Below are 18,273 nucleotides of genomic sequence, written 5' to 3'. Positions count from 1 at the left end.
TTAGTAAAATGACTCGTTTTGGCCCCTAGATGGCAGCGATGACTCTTTGCACAAGGTTGGGTGGGCGTCAGTAGCAGAAGACGTGAGGCGGAGCTAGAGTGTAGAGGAGAGTGGAGAGGAGAGTGGAGACAATGGAAGAGGAAGCAAAAATGGCGACCGGTGGAAAGCAGCTCACGTTTGATCGGTATTTTCAAAAAAGAGAAGCATCAACCAGTGCTAAATTGAACGTCGATGATGGCAGTGATGATGATGGTGACTACGAGGTTGACGCCGAAGTTGCAGCTTTGATGCGACGTCTTCGGCCACTTCATAAAGCGACACCGGTTAGCGATGCTAACGCCGGAAAACGTGGTGCACGACCAAGCACTTCTGCAAACGCGGACGTTGATTCGGACGATGAAGAGTACCCCGAGTCCGATGGATATTCTTCGGAGGAGTGGGTACAGTCGGATCTCAGAGACAGTGATTCGGACAGTATTTCATCCGCAGAAGACTGTGAAGGTAAGCGCAAACTTGCTATGAGATACTTTTCCGGCACGCTGCTAGCACCTCGTGTAACGTGAATGTACAATTCATAGATCGTGGATCGTGCTCACAGCGACATCCTACTGCAGTTTCCACGACAAAGAGAGGTATAAAAAACGTGTTTTCAATACATCGCAACAACAAAAGAAAACGGTCTTTCGATATTATTGTAATTGTATATATTTCTTTCAGCTGTAGCTCATCGGGCTCAAGGTGACGCGTCTCACAGTGAGCAGAATAAAGGTAAAAAAAAAAAAAAGATTCTCCAACACAGCACTAGTAAAATATTTGATGGTAAATGTCTTCTATAATTTACAGAATGTACATCAACCAGTGGATCCAGGAAAAAAGGTAAACATATATATTTATATATATATATATATATTGCATCACACTGATCTAAAATAACTATTATATGATATTGAAATGTATATTTGCAGATCCCAAAAATTCTGGCTGGCATGAAACAGGCTGGCAGCCAAACACATTCCCTTTTACCGAAACACCAGGACCAAGGGGTGCCGCAGCAGAGCTGAATTCAACCCTGCCAGCTGACTTCCTGCAGCTGTTCATCACGGACAAACTTCTCCAGCACATTGCTGACCAAACAAACCTATATGCACGTCAGTCTATGCAGAAGCAGACTGAAACTCTGCCACACTGTAGGAGTCGTGCTTGGAAGCCAGTGTCTGTGTCCGAACTGAAAACTTTTTTTTGCACTTCAATTTCTTACTGGGTATATAAAAAAGCCCAGTATAGAAATGTATTGGACTTAGGATGAAATTGAAACAACACCATTTTTCAGTCGCGCGATGCCTCGAAACCGCTTCCAGCTCATGGAGTTTCCTACATTTTAACAATAACGAGAGACACAGTTCAGACGACAAACTATTTAAAATCCGTCCTGTGTTCAACCATATTGTAAAAAAATTCAAAGAACTGTTCCAACCCGGGAGGAATGTGTGTATTGATGAGGGAATGATGAATTTTCAGGGACGTCTATCGTTCAAAGTTTACAACCCCCAAAAAACAATCAAATATGGAATCAAGTCATACATCCTGTGTGACTCCCAAACAGGATATTGTTTTAATATGCAACCTTATGTAGGTACCAGTTGTTCTCTGCCTGATACCGTGTTCAATTTGCTAGATTGTCTGCCAGGAAATGGGTACACGCTCTTTATGGACAATTTTTATAATTCAATTGGCTTTTGTGAACGTCTCCTGGCAGCACGTATAAATGTTTGTGGAACACTGAGAAAAAACAGGGGTGAACCCAGTGAGATCACTTCTCTTACAAACACTGGCCTTGGGGTGGGGGGGAAACTGGTGAGACACAACACAAATGTTTTGGTTGTGGCATGGCAGGACAAGCGTTTGTTGAGGATGGTGACTACTTTTCACAATGATGAAATGCGGACAGTGGATGTGTGGCGGAAGGCACTAAAAAAAAGAGTGCCTTTCCCGAAACCTGTGTGCGTTTTGGACTACAATTCCACGATGAATGGTGTGGATAAGATGGATCAAAACATCTCTTACCACCCATTCACGCGGAAGACGTTGAAATGGCACAAAAAATTAGTTGCATATCTGTTTCAAATATGTTTGTTCAATGCCTTTATCCTGCACAAAGCAAAACATCCTGGCAAATGTCAACATTTTTTGGAGTTTATCCAGCAGGTGGTGAGAGGGTGGCTCTTACCACAAGACCAGGAGGAGGATGTTGCTACAAGCATACAAACTGAAGGACATGAGGAAGCCAGACAGAACACCAGGTCACCGTATAACGATCCTGAAAGTCGACTTGATGGCAACATGGCCAAACACACACTGCAATACATACCTGCTACCCCCCGGAAAAAAAAGCCAGCAAGAAAGTGTAGGGTCTGCACGCGAAGGGGCATTCGCAGCGAAACAAATCTGTGGTGCAAATCCTTCTGCGTCCCCTTGCACCCAGGGGAATGTTACACGATATACCACACCAAAAAAAAAAAAAATTGTGGCCATGGTGACGAGTTGAAGTGAAACTTTTGGAAATAGATTTTTTTGGTTCCCGTCACTCAAAGGCTAATTGCTCCACTCAAGCCGACGCAATACACACCAATGTTAAAAGGCTATTTCGCTCACTGTCTTTAAACCCGCACAGGGGGGAGAGCTTTCATTCCTTAAATTTGTTTTTTGACACTGAGCTAAAGATGGGAAAAATTGCAACAAAATAAGCTAAAATTCATAGCGGTCGGTTAACGTATACGCGCGCAGCGTGTCTTGGAAAAAGGTGCTTGATGTGTGATTTTGTCTTTCCTTTTCCCATTCATTTCAATGGGACTTTTTTGGGGGAGTTTTTTTGGGAATAGCGTCGCCATGGTAACTCTTTTTCTAGGATAGTAATATGTGCCTTCTGCTTTGCAGCAGGCCCATAATGAATCAGTAAAAATGTTAACAGGTTTTCATATCGTGCTGTCAGAGTTTCAGTATTTATTAGTGCTCCTCCTATCAAAAGTATGTTTGTAGATATATAATATTTTTTTCTGATCATGTCTGGAAGGTACACCTCAGTGACAGCGATGGGATGCCGGTGCTTGCGCGGTTGCTGTGGGCTGCCGTCAACTTGCGGATGAAGAGGACTGCACCACCTGCACCGGGTGCTCCTCAGAGTTCGCAACCAGCTCGAGTGTTCAGACCAAAAGTGGTTGTTAAGGGTGAGGTCACTGCGCCTCAGCCTTCCAACCCTTTTGACTGGACACTCGTCGGGAAGGCCAAGGTGGTAAACGCAAGCCTAACATGTTTTTGAAAACCTTAAATTTTATGAATGTGTGTGTTGCAATAATGTCACTAGTCATTTCAGAGCAGCTCGGTTGTGAACTCTGAGGTCACCTGTGGGCCCACTGGGTGGATGGGCACTCTCCAGGTTTGTGATGGTGATCATGGATTCATTCAGCCTTTTAGCATGACACATGTTAAAATTATATTTCTCTATTTCTATTTTGCTTTGTTTTTTACAGTGCAACATCCCATTGAACCCTCTCTGGTTCAGCCCACCCATGTTGGAGGTGATGGACAAGCTGTCTCCAGCACATCTTTCCAGCCCTGAGGACTGCCCAGTGGTTCCAAAGGACAAGAAGGTATTTCAGTTTTCCTTTTTTGTTTGCCCGTTATGTTTACATATCTATCTTCATGACAACAAAAAAAAAGTATGGTTAATTGTCCATTCTTGTAGTAACAATGCTTCGCTATAAAAACAAAAAAATATATATATTAAATTTTTTTTGCTCTTGTTAGACATCCACCGCAGGGCACAGACGACAGCGGCCAGCCCATAAGAGCACACGGAGAGAGCACCAGGTTTGCATTGAATTCTTATCAGCCCTGAGAAGTCTTACTTAAAATCACAAACAGAAATTAGTGACTCTTCACACAAGTGCTGTGTGTTAAAGAATTATAGTTTGCTTGTCGTTTCAGCCAGACTAAAGGCCAGCCCCTGCGGAGGTTCCTTCCAGACCATCATCGCCCCGTCGTCCAGAGGGAGTGGTAGGGACCGAGGACATCGCTTCCCTCGCCGGAATGCCACCACAGCACATTGTTGCAGCTGGGACTGAGGTAATTTTTTATACTCACAACATTAACCATTAACATATGAAATGTTAAAATTATATTAGTTAGAATTTAAGATAATTAAAATGGTTTTAATCATTTCAGGATCTTGCTGTGGGACTTGCTCAACGCACACTATCCATGAGGGCTACACATTCACAGATGGATGAAAGGTACTCAAGTTTTTCTCGCAACCACCAGTGTACCTGTATGGCTCTCACTTTCTTGGCCTTCCACGCTGAGGGGTTGCAGTTTAATTCGTTTGACCTTGACAGAGTGCTTGAACACGGGGACTCTCTTTACGTGGGTGCTAAACAGCAATTGATTTTGGACCATAACTTTCGGAATGATCACTTGACTGTCGAGGAGATGCCAAAACAAGTCATGACGGACACCAATGTCTATAATGTACAGATGCATGAGCTCAGCGTTGGTTATGTCATAGATGACGGTCATTCCCAAAGAGACTTGGGATTGTCTCTTGGAGCTCAGCTTGAGTGCTTGTCACAAAATGTCACTCATGCTTTCTTGATTGTGAATCCAGAGTGTTTTGCAGTATTCCGTGACAGATCAGGATACTTTGGGTTATTTGATTCACATTCCAGATCTGAAGTGGGCTTGCCACACCCAAACGGAACTGCAATTATGCTGACTTTTTCTCACTTGTGTGGCTTGGTTGAGCATTTGCGTCAGCTTTTTGAAGGACATAGCCGGTTTGTAACCTATGAGTTTGTGCCAGTCTCTTTTCATATTGATGGCAGTTCCATTAACACGCATCGGGATTCTACTACAACCATATCAAAGGCAAATGAAGAGCTACTAATTGAATTAGGTGATTCACTAAAGCGATACAAATTGTGGTCGGTATTGTACCAAATCAAGAGCTACATAGTGCGGTACATGTTGAACCAAATAGCCAAGCAAGTCAAATTAATGAGTCAAAATATTCCGGAACCTCAGCAAGGACTCAAACTGCTGCGTGTTAATTCGATATTTCCAAATGGAGTAAAAGTCGGCGTGCAAAACATTTGTATAGGGAACGTCAACACATTCGTAAGTGCCAACGACAACTGTCATCTAATTCTAAATATCACACTGATCCTTGCTTTAAGGAAAAAAAGAAGCTCTATCAAAATAATAGATATAACAGTGATTCTGCTTTTAAGGCAAAACGGCAGCAATATCTGATTAATAAATACCAACACAATCTTGCTTTTCAGCAAAAGCAGAAGATATTGATGAAAAGGTACGTAAGAGAGAAATACAGAAATTACCTTTCTTTTCAAAGTAAACGGAAACATTACTTGCGAGAGAGGTACAGAAAAGACATTTCTTTTCAAAGTAAAGGCAAAAATTATATGCAAGAGAGATACAGAAAAGATATTTCTTTTCAAAGTAAACACAAAAATTACATGCAAGAGAGATACAGAAAGGATATTTATTTTCAAAGTAAACACAAAAATTACATGCAAGAGAGGTACCAAAAAGATTCAGATTTCAGGCTTTCTCATATTAGGCGCTGTTTACAAAACAAAAAGGACATTCGTGATTCAAACGCGCTGCAACGTATTCAAGTTAAATTGTGCTGTGAAAATCAAAAATAAATATAGTTGCGTCATTCCCCAGTGTCAGGAAATTATTGAGCAGGATAAGGCAAACGGTGTAGTAGACGTCTCTGTGGAAATTAAACAGGCACTCATAGATCGAGAAATGGAAGCCACCATTGCTTCTTTCCGGGAAAGGGTTCGGCATGGGCCAACGTATATCTGCACAGTGTGCCACCGTGCGCTTTTCCCCAAACGAGCCAGATACACCAAAAATGTTGATGTGACGTTTGCGTGTTTGACAGGCCAGTTTGTTCACGCTTGTTGTTGCCCGGCCCCATGTACCGTTCCTCGAGAACGGATGCAGGAGTGGATTTGTCATACCTGTGACAACCATCTTTTCAGAGGTTACATGCCACCACAGGCGGTGGCAAATAACTTGGCACTGGCACCCATTCCCGAAGAGCTGTCGGAATTAAATGTACTTGAACGACAGCTAATTGCAAAAATCATCCCTTTTGCAAAGATTGTTGCGTTGCCCAAAGGACGGCAAAGGGCCGTACACGGTTCTGTGGTGTGCGTTCCATCAGAGATGGAAGCCACAGTGAACTCCCTCACAACGCCGCGCAGTGAGGCCCAGCTTCTCCAGGTGAAGCTGAAGCGCCGCATTGTGTACAAAGGTTACCAGCATTTTTACACTGTCAACATGACAAATGTCTTGGCAGCACTGAGGATACTGAAACGCATTCATCCAGAATACAAAACTGTATCTATAGATGAAAGCGCTCAGTTTGAAAGTCTCCAAGAAGAGGAAGACGAGGGGGTAGGAGAAGAGAACATCCCTGAGGCCGATGCACAGCCAGAGAGCAGCGACACCCCCGCAAACAAAGAGCAACAGACACCCCAAGAGAGCAAAGAGGCGCTCAGGGCGGGCTTGACGCTCGACACCTGTATGCGGCCTCCTGACATCGCGCAGGAAAAGCTGTCATATGGGGACGGCATATTTAGCATTGCACCTGCCCAAGGAAACAAGCCGGTGGGATTTTTTGCCGTGCCAAACCTCGAAGCCATGGCCTTTCCCGTTCAGTTCCCAACAGGACAGAACTCACTCGGAGGCGAGAGAAATTAAGCTGTCACCCAGTTTGTATTTCAATGCAAGGTTATTCTCCGTTGACACTCGATTTGCCAAAGATCAAAGTTACCTTTTCTTTGCGCAGTTTGTGACAGAAACGCATCTGGCCACCAACAGCATGTCCATTCAGGCCTGCAAGGGGACAGCCTTCACTTGGGATGGGAGGAAGATTTCAAACCGGATGCTTCAGGACAAAGATGAACTGGAGAAGCTCATCCAAAGAGAGCATGCGATGCGCTTCATGCAGCCCTTGAGAGGCACACCGGCTTTTTGGGAGGGTGCCCTTAGGAACTTCCATGCAATGACCAGGCAGTTGGGCAAGCCGACATTCTTCCTTACCTTTTCTGCTGCGGAAATGAGATGGCCTGAAGTAATTTATGTCGTCGAATCGCAGCAAGGCGAAGGGGACTTTTCCGATCTCGACTGGAATGCCAAATGCGATGTTCTTCGCAGCAATCCAGTCACAGTGATGCGCCTTTTTGAGAAAAGGATGGATGCTCTTATGGCATTCATCCTGTCTCCTGCACAGCCCCTCGGTCCGTTGGAAGACCACTTCTATCGTGTAGAATTTCAAGCCAGAGGAAGTCCGCACGCTCACATGCTGCTCTGGATTAAGGGTGCGCCAGTCATTGAAGAACCCGACCCCAGATGTTGTCAAGAAGCCATTGACTTCATCGACAAGTACATAACATGCAAAATACCAGACCCGATTGAGGACCCTGAACTGCACGACATTGTCACCAGCGTTCAGGCACATAGCAAAAACCACACAAAGTCTTGTCGGAAAGGAAACGTTTCTTGCAGATTTGGGTACCCCAAACTGCCGATGGACCAAACCACCATCACGTTGCCATTCCACACGGAGACTGAAGACGTCGCAACGGACAAGAGTGTGGAAGGCCAGCATGGGAAGCAGGCGGCCAAATCGGCTCGCCTCACCGAAAAACAAAGGGAGGCTAAAGAAGAGCTCAAACGCATCAGAGAGATGCTCATGGACGCGAATGTCCCGCAGGACTTGCCGGAGCTTCTCAATAAGGCCAATTTGACCATGGACAGTTACAAGGACAGCGTCACTAATCTGACCTCCGGAATGGTTGTCATGTTGAAGCGTGATCCAACGGAAAGCTGGATCAATGCTTACAACCCACATCTGCTGCGGGCATGCAACGCCAACATGGTTATTCAGTACGTGCTCGATGACGTCGCGTGTCTCATGCACATGATGTCGTACATTTCCAAACCGGAGCACGAGATGTCCGAGTTCCTCACGTCTGTCGTCAAAGACTTGAAGACAAAGCCTCTTGTCGACAAAAAGGACGAGATGAGGAAAATAATGGCGGCGTATTCCAAGCACAGAGAGGTGAGCGCTCAAGAAGCGGTGGCGCGGACATGCAGTCTCCCTCTGAAGAAATGCTCGCGCAGCGTAGTTTTCATCCAGACTGCTGAGGATGCCATGAAATTGAGTCTACCCATGAGTAGACTGAAGACCATGCATCCGGACGCAGACAACGTGTGGATGTAGGGTCTGCCAGACAAATATGTGGCAAGACCTAGAACGGCAATGTTTGAGCGGATGTGTCTCGCCGAATTCGCATCCGAATACCGGATCGTCTACGGTCAGCAGATTGAGGGCAAGAATGTCATTCCCCTCTCACACAGCAAGGGATTCATCCAGAAGCGGATTGGAAAAGATGCCGTCATCAGATTCACTCGCTTCTCAATCAAAAAGTATGCTGAGAAGTATTACAGGACCCAGCTTAAATTGTACCTCCCCCACAGAGACGACGCTGAGCTTAGGTCTGAAAACCTCAAAACGTACGAGGAGTTCTACGGTGCCGGGGAATCAAAGTTCGGTCGGGTGCGGGCTATTGTCGACCGCAATCGGGGGCGGTACGAAGGACGGGGAAAGACCGTGGACAATGCCTTCGAAAAATTGAAAGAGCTTCGTGCGGTTCTCAACGCGTGGAGCACTTTTGCGCCGGAGGTAGAAGTAGAGCGTTTGGAGTGTGCTGCCGAACGCGAATCAAATCTGTTACAGGAAGACCCGCAAGATGAGGTTCCGGCCTACCAGGACGCTCCTGGTAGCGGCGCGGTCTTGCCGGCGTTTGAGGCGCCAAAGTTGAGCGCCGAATTTGTGAGGAACATGTACCGCAGTCTCAATGAAACGCAAGCGTCCGTCTTCTACACTGTGCGCGAGTGGTGTTTGAAACGCGTTTCGGATCGTCTCCTCGAGCCCTTCTTTGATATCATCTCCGGAGGAGCTGGCTGCGGTAAATCACATGTAATCAAGTGCATTTACCAGGAGGCCAGTAAGATTCTCCGCCAGCTTCCCAGGTTCCGCGACGAAGCCGATATGGCCAAGCCTGCTGTGCTGCTGATGTCGTTTACTGGCACGGCGGCTTACAACATCTCAGGGAAAACGCTTCATTCCCTCCTGAAATTCCCCAGGACTCTAAAGCCTCCTTACCAGGCGCTGGAGAATACGTTGGACGCGTTGAGAGCAACCCTTTGCAACGTGGAAATTTTGATCATCGACGAGATCTCCATGGTCTCCAAGGAACTCTTTGCCTATGTCCACTGGAGATTTCAGCAAATCAAGGGCAACAACAGATCATTTGGGGGCATCTCCGTTCTTGCAGTTGGGGACTTCTACCAACTGCCACCCCTCGGAAGGTCCAAACCCCTCTGCGTTTCTGACAACGATCTTCTTGACCTCTGGACAGATTTTCAGATGGTCAAGCTTACTCAAATCATGCAGCAAAAAGACGACGTCGCTTTTGCCGAACTTTTGAACAGGATCAGGGAGAAGGGGAAGGCTGATCCACTTGGCGATGGTGACAGGGCGTTACTCACCACGGCTTTCACGGATGCGCGAGACCTCCCTGCGGATACTCTGCATATCTTTGCCACCAATAAAGAGGTGGATAGGCACAACGCAGCAACTGTGGCTGCTCTCAAATTGACTGTGGTCAATATTCCCGCAGAGGACTACAGGAAGAGCCCACGGTCGGGGGCGATGGTCACTGTGACCAAAGTGATCATGGGGACGAGAAGGGATCTACCGGATACCCTTCAAGCTGGTGTAGGAGCACGGGTTATGCTTCTTCGGAATTTGGATGTTGAGGACGGACTGGTGAAGGGGACCTTTGGCACAATAGGCAACATTGTTCAAAGCGCCCCAAAGGGGTCGGCGGAGAAAGTGACCTTGCTCGGACTGAGGCTAGACAATCCCGAAGCGGGCCAGAAATTGCGCAAGAAAATTCTGGGGCCGACGGATGACTTGGTCTATATCGAAAGGTCGGAGGAAAACCTGGGCATAAAAGGCGTGGTCCGGCGGCAATTCCCCATGAAGCTTGCCTTTGGATGCACGGCTCACAAAGTGTAAGGCATGACGATGTGACCTCTGCAGTGGTGTCTCTTAAGCGTGTGTTTGAACCTGGAATGGCCTATGTTGCGCTAAGCCGCACGACGTCACTTCAGGGATGGGACTTTGACGAATCCAAAATCTATGCCAATCCCAACGTCACGACGGCAATGGACAGTATGACACGCGCTTCTTTCCAAAGTACAAGACCATTGCTGTACTTTTCCAAAATGCCGCAAACTGCTTTTCCTACCTTGACCATTGTTCATCACAACACCGAGGGGCTTCCATCTCAAATTGACAACTTAAAGTCTCATCATGAGTTGAGGCTGGCTGATGTCCTTTGCCTCACTGAAACACATTTGTCTGGATCCTTCTTCCCCCATCCCTTGCAACTGGAGGGATGCAGCACTTTTGTGCGCAACAGACAAGTTTCGTATTCAAATAGACTGGACATGGCCCAAAAAGAGGGTGGCAGAGTCGCAGTCTATTATCGCGATTGTCTTCGAGCGGAGCCCCGTCGATTTATTCAGAATGTGGTTGACCTCGAATTTGCTGTCATCAGGGTTGACGCTCCCGTCCAGGCTTTGATAGCTACGGTCTACAGGCCACCCAACCTGAGTCTTGGCACATTTCTTCCAAACCTTGGAAGTCTCTTGGATGCCTTGGCCGTGATGGACTGCCAACCTATTGTTGTTTGCGGCGACTTTAATGAGGATTTGCTTTCAAAGGGAAAGAAATCCATTCTGGACTTGTTTCAGTCCAGAGGCTTTTCACAGCTGATCACCAAGGCCACAACTGGAAAGCAGACACTGATTGATCACATTTACATATCTCACCCAGATTGTTGTGTTCAATCAGGCATTCTGCACACTTATTACAGTTACCACAGTCCGGTCTACTGTGTGTTAACTTCTTGTGTCAGCTCATTGTAGATCGCAAGGGCACCATTTTCACAAGTGTGCCTTTGCAAATGTTATTGAGCCTTTCATACCACTGCTCAAAAAAGGGGGATACTGTACTTTAAATTGTAAAGGCTGAAAAGTTAAATCCTTTGCTCGTTCAAAATTGGTGTCATAACAGAATTACACTCAAAATCAGAGCGGCCAATCATTTTTTTTGTAGACATATTTATCATTTAGTTAGTTCTAAACGTATTGAGCTTTAAATTGAATTTGTTAAGACATGGAATATGTCATTTAAGCGCTCCCTTATTTTGAGCAGTGTTGTATGAAGGTACTTTTAATCAGTGTGCTTTTCTGTTAGCAGGACATCGTGCATTTGGACTTGAATGTTTTGTTTGTCCTTTTTGTGATTGTGACTACAACACAATGAGAAGTGTTGGTGTCAGTGAGGAACTGCGGTGGTAAGGGATGAACTGCGATGGTAAGTGAGGAACTGCAATGGTAAGTGATGATTGATTACTAAATTGAAAGAGGCAAACATGGAACACAATTTTTTTATTTTCACATGCAATACAGGTGGATGGAGCACAGCAAGAGGTGCTACTTGACATGGCCAAGGATATAAAGGTTGTTATGTCCGGTACAACTGGTGGAGAGAAAAGATGAAAAAAGGGATCCTGCAAACAAAGACCAAAATGAGGACGAATACAATTTATTTATTTACAGAAAAAAGTTTGTTGAACTAGAGCTCAAGCCTTAACTCTTTGACTGCCATAAACGTTATAAAACGTTTAGTAAAAACCTACGGAGGGGCGCCGAGGACGTTAAAAGACGTTCACTATGTTTTTTTGGGGGTTTTTTGGAAACGGGTGGAGGAAAGCCTTGGGCAGCTGTGCTGAAAGTATCAAGCAGATCTAGTTAGTATAATGACTCGTTTTGGCCCCTAGATGGCAGCGATGACTCTTTGCACAAGGTTGGGTGGGCGTCAGTAGCAGAAGACGTGAGGCGGAGCGAGAGTGGAGAGGAGAGTGGAGAGGAGAGTGGAGACAATGGAAGAGGTAGCAAAAATGGCGACCGGTGGAAAGCAGCTCACGCTTGATCGGTATTTTCAAAAAAGAGAAGCATCAACCAGTGCTAAATTGAACGTTGATGATGGCAATGATGATGATGGTGACTACGAGGTTGACGCCGAAGTTGCAGCTTTGACGCGACGTCTTCGGCCACGTCATAAAGCGACACCGGTTAGCGATGCTAACGCCGGAAAACGTGGTGCACGACCAAGCACTTCTGCAAACGCGGACGTTGATTCGGACGATGAAGAGTACCCCGAGTCCGATGGATATTCTTCGGAGGAGTGGGTACAGTCTGATCTCAGAGACAGTGATTCGGACAGTATTTCATCCTCAGAAGACTGTGAAGGTAAGCGCAAACTTGCTATGAGATACTTTTCCGGCACGCTGCTAGCACCTCGTGTAACGTGAATGTACAATTCATAGATCGTGCTCACAGCGACAACCTACTGCAGTTTCCACGACAAAGAGAGGTATAAAAAACGTGTTTTCAATACACCGCAACAACAAAAGAAAACGGTCTTTCGATATTATTGTAATTGTATATATTTATTTCAGCTGTAGCTCATCGGGCTCAAGGTGACGCGTCTCACAGTGAGCAGAATAAAGGTAAAAAAAAAAAAGATTCTCCAACACAGTACTAGTAAAATATTTGATGGTAAATGTCTTCTATAATTTACAGAATGTACAACAACCAGTGGATCCAAGAAAATAGGTAAACATATATATTTATATATATATATTGCATCACACTGATCTAAAATAAATATTATATGATATTGAAATGTATATTTGCAGATCCCAAAAATTCTGGCTGGCATGAAGCAGGCTGGCAGCCAAACACATTCCCTTTTACTGAAAAACCAGGACCAAGGGGTGCCGCAGCAGAGCTGAATTCAACCCTGCCAGCTGACTTCCTGCAGCTGTTCATCACGGACGAACTTCTCCAGCACATTGCTGACCAAACAAACCTGTATGCACGTCAGTCTATGCAGAAGCAGACGAAAGCAGATGAAAGCCCAGTATAGAAATGTATTGGACTTAGGATGAAATTGAAACAACACCATTTTTCAGTCGCGCGATGCCTCGAAACCGCTTCCAGCTCATGGAGTTTCCTACATTTTAACAATAACGAGAGACACAGTTCAGACGACAAACTATTTAAAATCCGTCCTGTGTTCAACCATATTGTAAAAAAATTCAAAGAACTGTTCCAACCCGGGAGGAATGTGTGTATTGATGAGGGAATGATGAATTTTCAGGGACGTCTATCGTTCAAAGTTTACAACCCCCAAAAACCAATCAAATATGGAATCAAGTCATACATCCTGTGTGACTCCCAAACAGGATATTGTTTTAATATGCAACCTTATGTAGGTACCAGTTGTTCTCTGCCTGATACCGTGTTCAATTTGCTAGATCGTCTGCCAGGAAATGGGTACACGCTCTTTATGGACAATTTTTATAATTCAATTGGCTTGTGTGAACGTCTCCTGGCAGCACGTATAAATGTATGTGGAACACTGAGAAAAAACAGGGGTGAACCCAGTGAGATCACTTCTCTTACAAACACTGGCCTTGGGGTGGGGGGGAAACTGGTGAGACACAACACAAATGTTTTGGTTGTGGCATGGCAGGACAAGCGTTTGTTGAGGATGGTGACTGCTTTTCACAATGATGAAATGCGGACAGTGGATGTGTGGCGGAAGGCACAAAAAAAAAAAGAGTGCCTTTCCAGAAACCAGTGTGTGTCCTGGACTACAATTCCACGATGAATGAAGTGGATAAGATGGATCAAAACATCTCTTACCACCCATTCACGCGGAAAACATTGAAATGGCACAAAAAAAATGTTGCATATTTTTTTTAAATATGCATGTTCAATGCATATATCCTGCACAAAGCTAAAAATCCTGGGAAGTGTCAACACTTTTTGGAGTTTATCCAGCAGGTGGTGAGAGGGTGGCTGTTACCACAAGACCAGGAGGAGGAAGTTGTTGCAAGTATAGGAACGGAAGGACATGAGGAAGCCAGACATAACACCAGGTCACCGTATAATGATCCTGAAAGTAGACTTGATGGCAACATGGCCAAACACACACTGCAGTACATACCTGCTACTCCCCGCGAAGGGGCATTCGCAGTGAAACAAATCTGTGGTGCAAATCCTGCTGCGTCCCCTTGCACCAAGGGGAGTGTTACACTATATACCACAAAAAAAAAATTGTGTAGTTGAAACATCCACACAATTGTAAATAGTAACACATACACACACCACACATGCACAGTTGCACACATTTGTAAATAGTTTGCCAAATTGTTACACTGTTGAATGTAAATAAACTGTTATTTTGCTATCAAAAAACACTTTTTCATTGTTGGTGGTAGTGTTTTATAGAAGTAAAGCACTATTTAGGTGTTTGTGGCATCATTCATGGACAAAAAGTGTCAAATTCACTAGAGTGCATGAAATAATATCGTTTCACAAAAAGCTTGATTTCTCCGTATTTTGGTCCAAAACAGAGCATTTGCATGAAACTAACCTATTTTCTATTGTTGATTGCTGAAAAACGGAATAAGGTGGAAACAGACTTTTTTTCTGATGAAAGATGAGAGTTCAAGCTTTCATTTGGTAGTATGTGTGTTTCCATAGTCCAAACACAAAATTTTCTGTGGACCTTGAAAGATCAGTCAAAATGCTTAAATCGGCTGGCACCCACAGCATCCCTTTTCTGAAAACGTCTGGCAGTCAAAGAGTTAAGCAGGTGATTACTACTTTTGATAACACCAAGCCACGTTGTGACTAGAGACAACTGCAAATAGGGGGAACTGCAGATGAAAATCAGTGTTAATGCTTGGCAGAATGTTATTATTTTGGTCATAGGTTTCATACAATGTACTGTAGTGCTGGGCAATATGGGGAAAAAATATATCACGATATGAGCCATTTTATATCACGATAACGATATACCACGGTATTGATATATTTTCAGTTCTTCCATAAAAAAATTATACAACGTACTTTGCTTACATTTTCACACTTTATTTGTAAGTGACATTGAACAGAACATCACAAATGACCATCCAAATCCAATAGTGCTGCAATATAAAATTATAAATGTAAACAAAGGAGGCACAGTAGCCAACACATTTTTTGTAAGGCATAAAAAAGAAAGTTCAGACATTTTTGATAATAAATAAAATGCACACAAAAAATTGTTTTCAATCTGCAAGGTTTCAACTTTCTCATGTCTGTAGCTTTGTAGTGCAGCTAGAGTAGTACATCAACAGTACCTAACATTATTTGCATGTGGCAAATGCAATTGTAGGATGTATCTGTCGGATAGCCATGTGCTCTTTTTCGTGCTGCTTCTCAAAGTAATAAAATAGGTTTGATATGTTCCCGTCGGGTGCTGGAATGTTCCTGTGGCACAACTTGCATTTTACTGTTTTCTGCTCCACGTCTTCGTGAAACCAAAATGCGATCAAACAAGAGATGTACCCCCTTTTTTCGTTACAAGTGCTTATTTTTGTGGAGTTGAAGATGCAACTTCTTCCATTTCAGGAGCCGTTGTTTTGCCTTCTTCCTCCTCCATCGTCTGACTTGCGTGTGTGCGTGAGACTGCGCATGTGTTAAATAACGTAAAACAGCGTGGTGTCGCAAAACCAGACAAACTGCTGTTAAACGCTACATACACGATGCCGCAAAGTAAAACTAAATGACGTAAAGGTTGCAGAGATGTAAATTCTTCCCGCAAAAGTCGTTTCTTACTCTTGTTTGACACTTAGATAATCCAAGTGCATGCATAATGACAAAAATAATACTTTAGCGTTACTGCATACAGTATGGACATCTTTGTCTAAAAAGAGTGTAAATGACAATAGAGACGATAGGTAAGAAAGGGCACGATGAACATTTTTCTATCGTCGTGGTGATATATATCATCATATCGCCCACCACTAATGTACGGTATATGGCGGCTCACAAGAGACAAGAGATTTATGTCAGCTCAGGGGTCATTGATAAGAAAATATGTAAGGACTAATGTAGACTGCCATGGTTAAGAGTTTTAACCTTGCCAGCAAGATTAATTATTGCGGTATTTGTGAGTTCACAAACTCCGGAGAATACATCTTTGTACCGCTCCCGCTGATACGTTTGCAGTCGATCTTTTCTCGATCAGACCAATCAGCCGTTTCTTAGGTAGGATGAAACCAATAAGTGCCGATGGCATGGGGAAACAAATAAACCTAACAGACAAATGGATGCTGCAATTAATTATGTTCTCGCAGGATTTCTCATCGTTTCCTTGTTGAATTTGAACAGCGAGAGGAGTTTCATGCATTTTTATCTGGTGAAGATGTTCGTTCATTATTGATTCATCATATCCCCTTATGGTCTCTGTTTTTATGTCACTGGGTTTACCAGCATCTTCCCCTTCATTCCACCGCACCACAGCAAACTTCCTCTCTATTTGTTCATCAAATACATAAAACCATTACTTTTCTTGGCAATCAATAAATGGCCAATAGACCGATGTAACTAAATGTTAACCATCAGCTTTTCAGAAGAAAAAAAAATCTTATACACACACCGCAAAAAAATGCTGTATTTTATGCAGAAAATTGAGTGGCAATTTGGTAATTCATTCATTCATTCATTGTCACTTAATTTGTTGAGGTTGAGGGTTATATTTCTGTTTATGTTTAAGTTAGGCGTACCGTTTAGGCTAAAGCCTTCCATCCAAGAGGATTAGGCCAGTGAAGAGAAAAAAAAAGGTTAGCAGGATTCTGACTTTATTTTCACAATTCTGACTTTAAAGTCAGAATTGTGAGAGTGTATTTACGTGTTCGTTGATACACAACATGTCTTTGTGATTGGCTGAATGCGCGTCGCCGGCCCAAAAGTGAACGTTAACTTGTGCTGATTGATGGAAGATATTAAAGAGATGTTAAAGTTAAATAAATAACACACATACTATAGTTATTTTATGTGACATAAATAAAAAAAAACAGACTTTTTACTAGTAAATTTTTTTTTAATTAAAAATACACAGGCTATAACTTTGTGATTGGATGGTCGAGGGCGCGGAGGCGGAACTTCCGCCTCTCAGCGCAAAGACTTTCTGCATCCTAAAAATAGATTAGCTTTCGGGCGCCCATACACACTAGCACAAAATAACTTGTGTGTGAACGATGTTGTTGTTGTTTTGCTGGAATGTCCTATTTCACGGATCCGATCAATTATGACATTACCAATCATCCATAACATGCCAAAAATGGGCCACGATCACGATCAAGCTAATCAAATTGGCGTAGAGTCTAATCTTCTTCACCTGTCTTCTCAGCACACTAAGTCTACTGTCCAATTTCCTGGGCCAAAATTTGGACTCATCCATGAACATAAAATTCCTCCTCATGTAAGTGTCAATGCTGTTTTTGCTGACACCAACAAAATGAGCCTGACTGGAAAGGACAGTCACATAAGGCCTCCTGGCTAACCTTGCTCTGCAAGATGAATCTTGCGGTATTTGTGAGTTCACAAACTCCTGAGAATACATCCTGTACCGAGTCTGTTGATTTCCACCGATCCAAACCACTGGTGGTTCGGACCAAGCACAGAGCTACATTGTGTTTGGGGCATGCAGCTGTGACAAAACCAGGAAGCCAGCGCAGACGCCGGGGGGAAACAAACAAACCTAACATGGACTAATGGACGCTGCAATTAATTCTGTTCTGGCAGAATTACTCACCGTTTCCTTGTTCAATGCTCAACAGCGAGAGGCGCTTCTTGCATTTTTAGCTGGTACAGATAATTGTGCTTTTTTTCTCCCCTTCGACGAGAACGAAGACGACATTTTCATCCGGTGCCGTGATTGGTCAAAACAAATGTATAAGATGAGCTCGAAGTATTGTACAGAATGTCCCGCCTTTCCCGAGCAAATCACCGTGGAGCAGTCCCAGATTTATATTGTGGAGAACTCCCTTGAGTGAATCACAATATCAATCTGGCTATTGCTAGGTTACCTCCTGGCAGCCTTATGAGATCAAAGATTGGCTGCTTGATGGTTCAGATGCAGAGCCATCAGACATATCATCCTGGCCATCTTGTTCACAAATCTGTAAATAGCAGCTGCCTCTC

General features: G+C 44.0%; 1 long non-coding RNA gene across 2 annotated transcripts; it reads left to right on the top strand.

The window, feature by feature from the left end:
- The first annotated feature begins 9,972 nt into the window (after positions 1-9,972).
- Positions 9,973-12,846, top strand: LOC147168027 (uncharacterized). Of its 2 annotated transcripts, none has more exons than XR_015095987.1 (5): positions 9,973-11,542; positions 11,638-12,480; positions 12,558-12,604; positions 12,690-12,740; positions 12,814-12,846. It is a non-coding gene; the product is annotated as an uncharacterized LOC147168027 (long non-coding RNA). The 2 variants fall into 2 exon arrangements; XR_015095988.1 differs by having other exon boundaries at positions 9,973-11,562.
- The last annotated feature ends 5,427 nt before the right edge of the window (positions 12,847-18,273 follow it).

This window comes from Leptonotus elevatus, chromosome 9 (genome assembly GCF_054856555.1).
Source record: "Leptonotus elevatus isolate MCC_2025b chromosome 9, RoL_Lele_1.0, whole genome shotgun sequence".
Taxonomy (NCBI): Eukaryota; Metazoa; Chordata; class Actinopteri; order Syngnathiformes; family Syngnathidae; genus Leptonotus; species Leptonotus elevatus.
The sequence above is the reverse complement of the archived record's forward strand: the minus strand, read 5'-3'. Positions and strand labels throughout refer to the sequence as shown.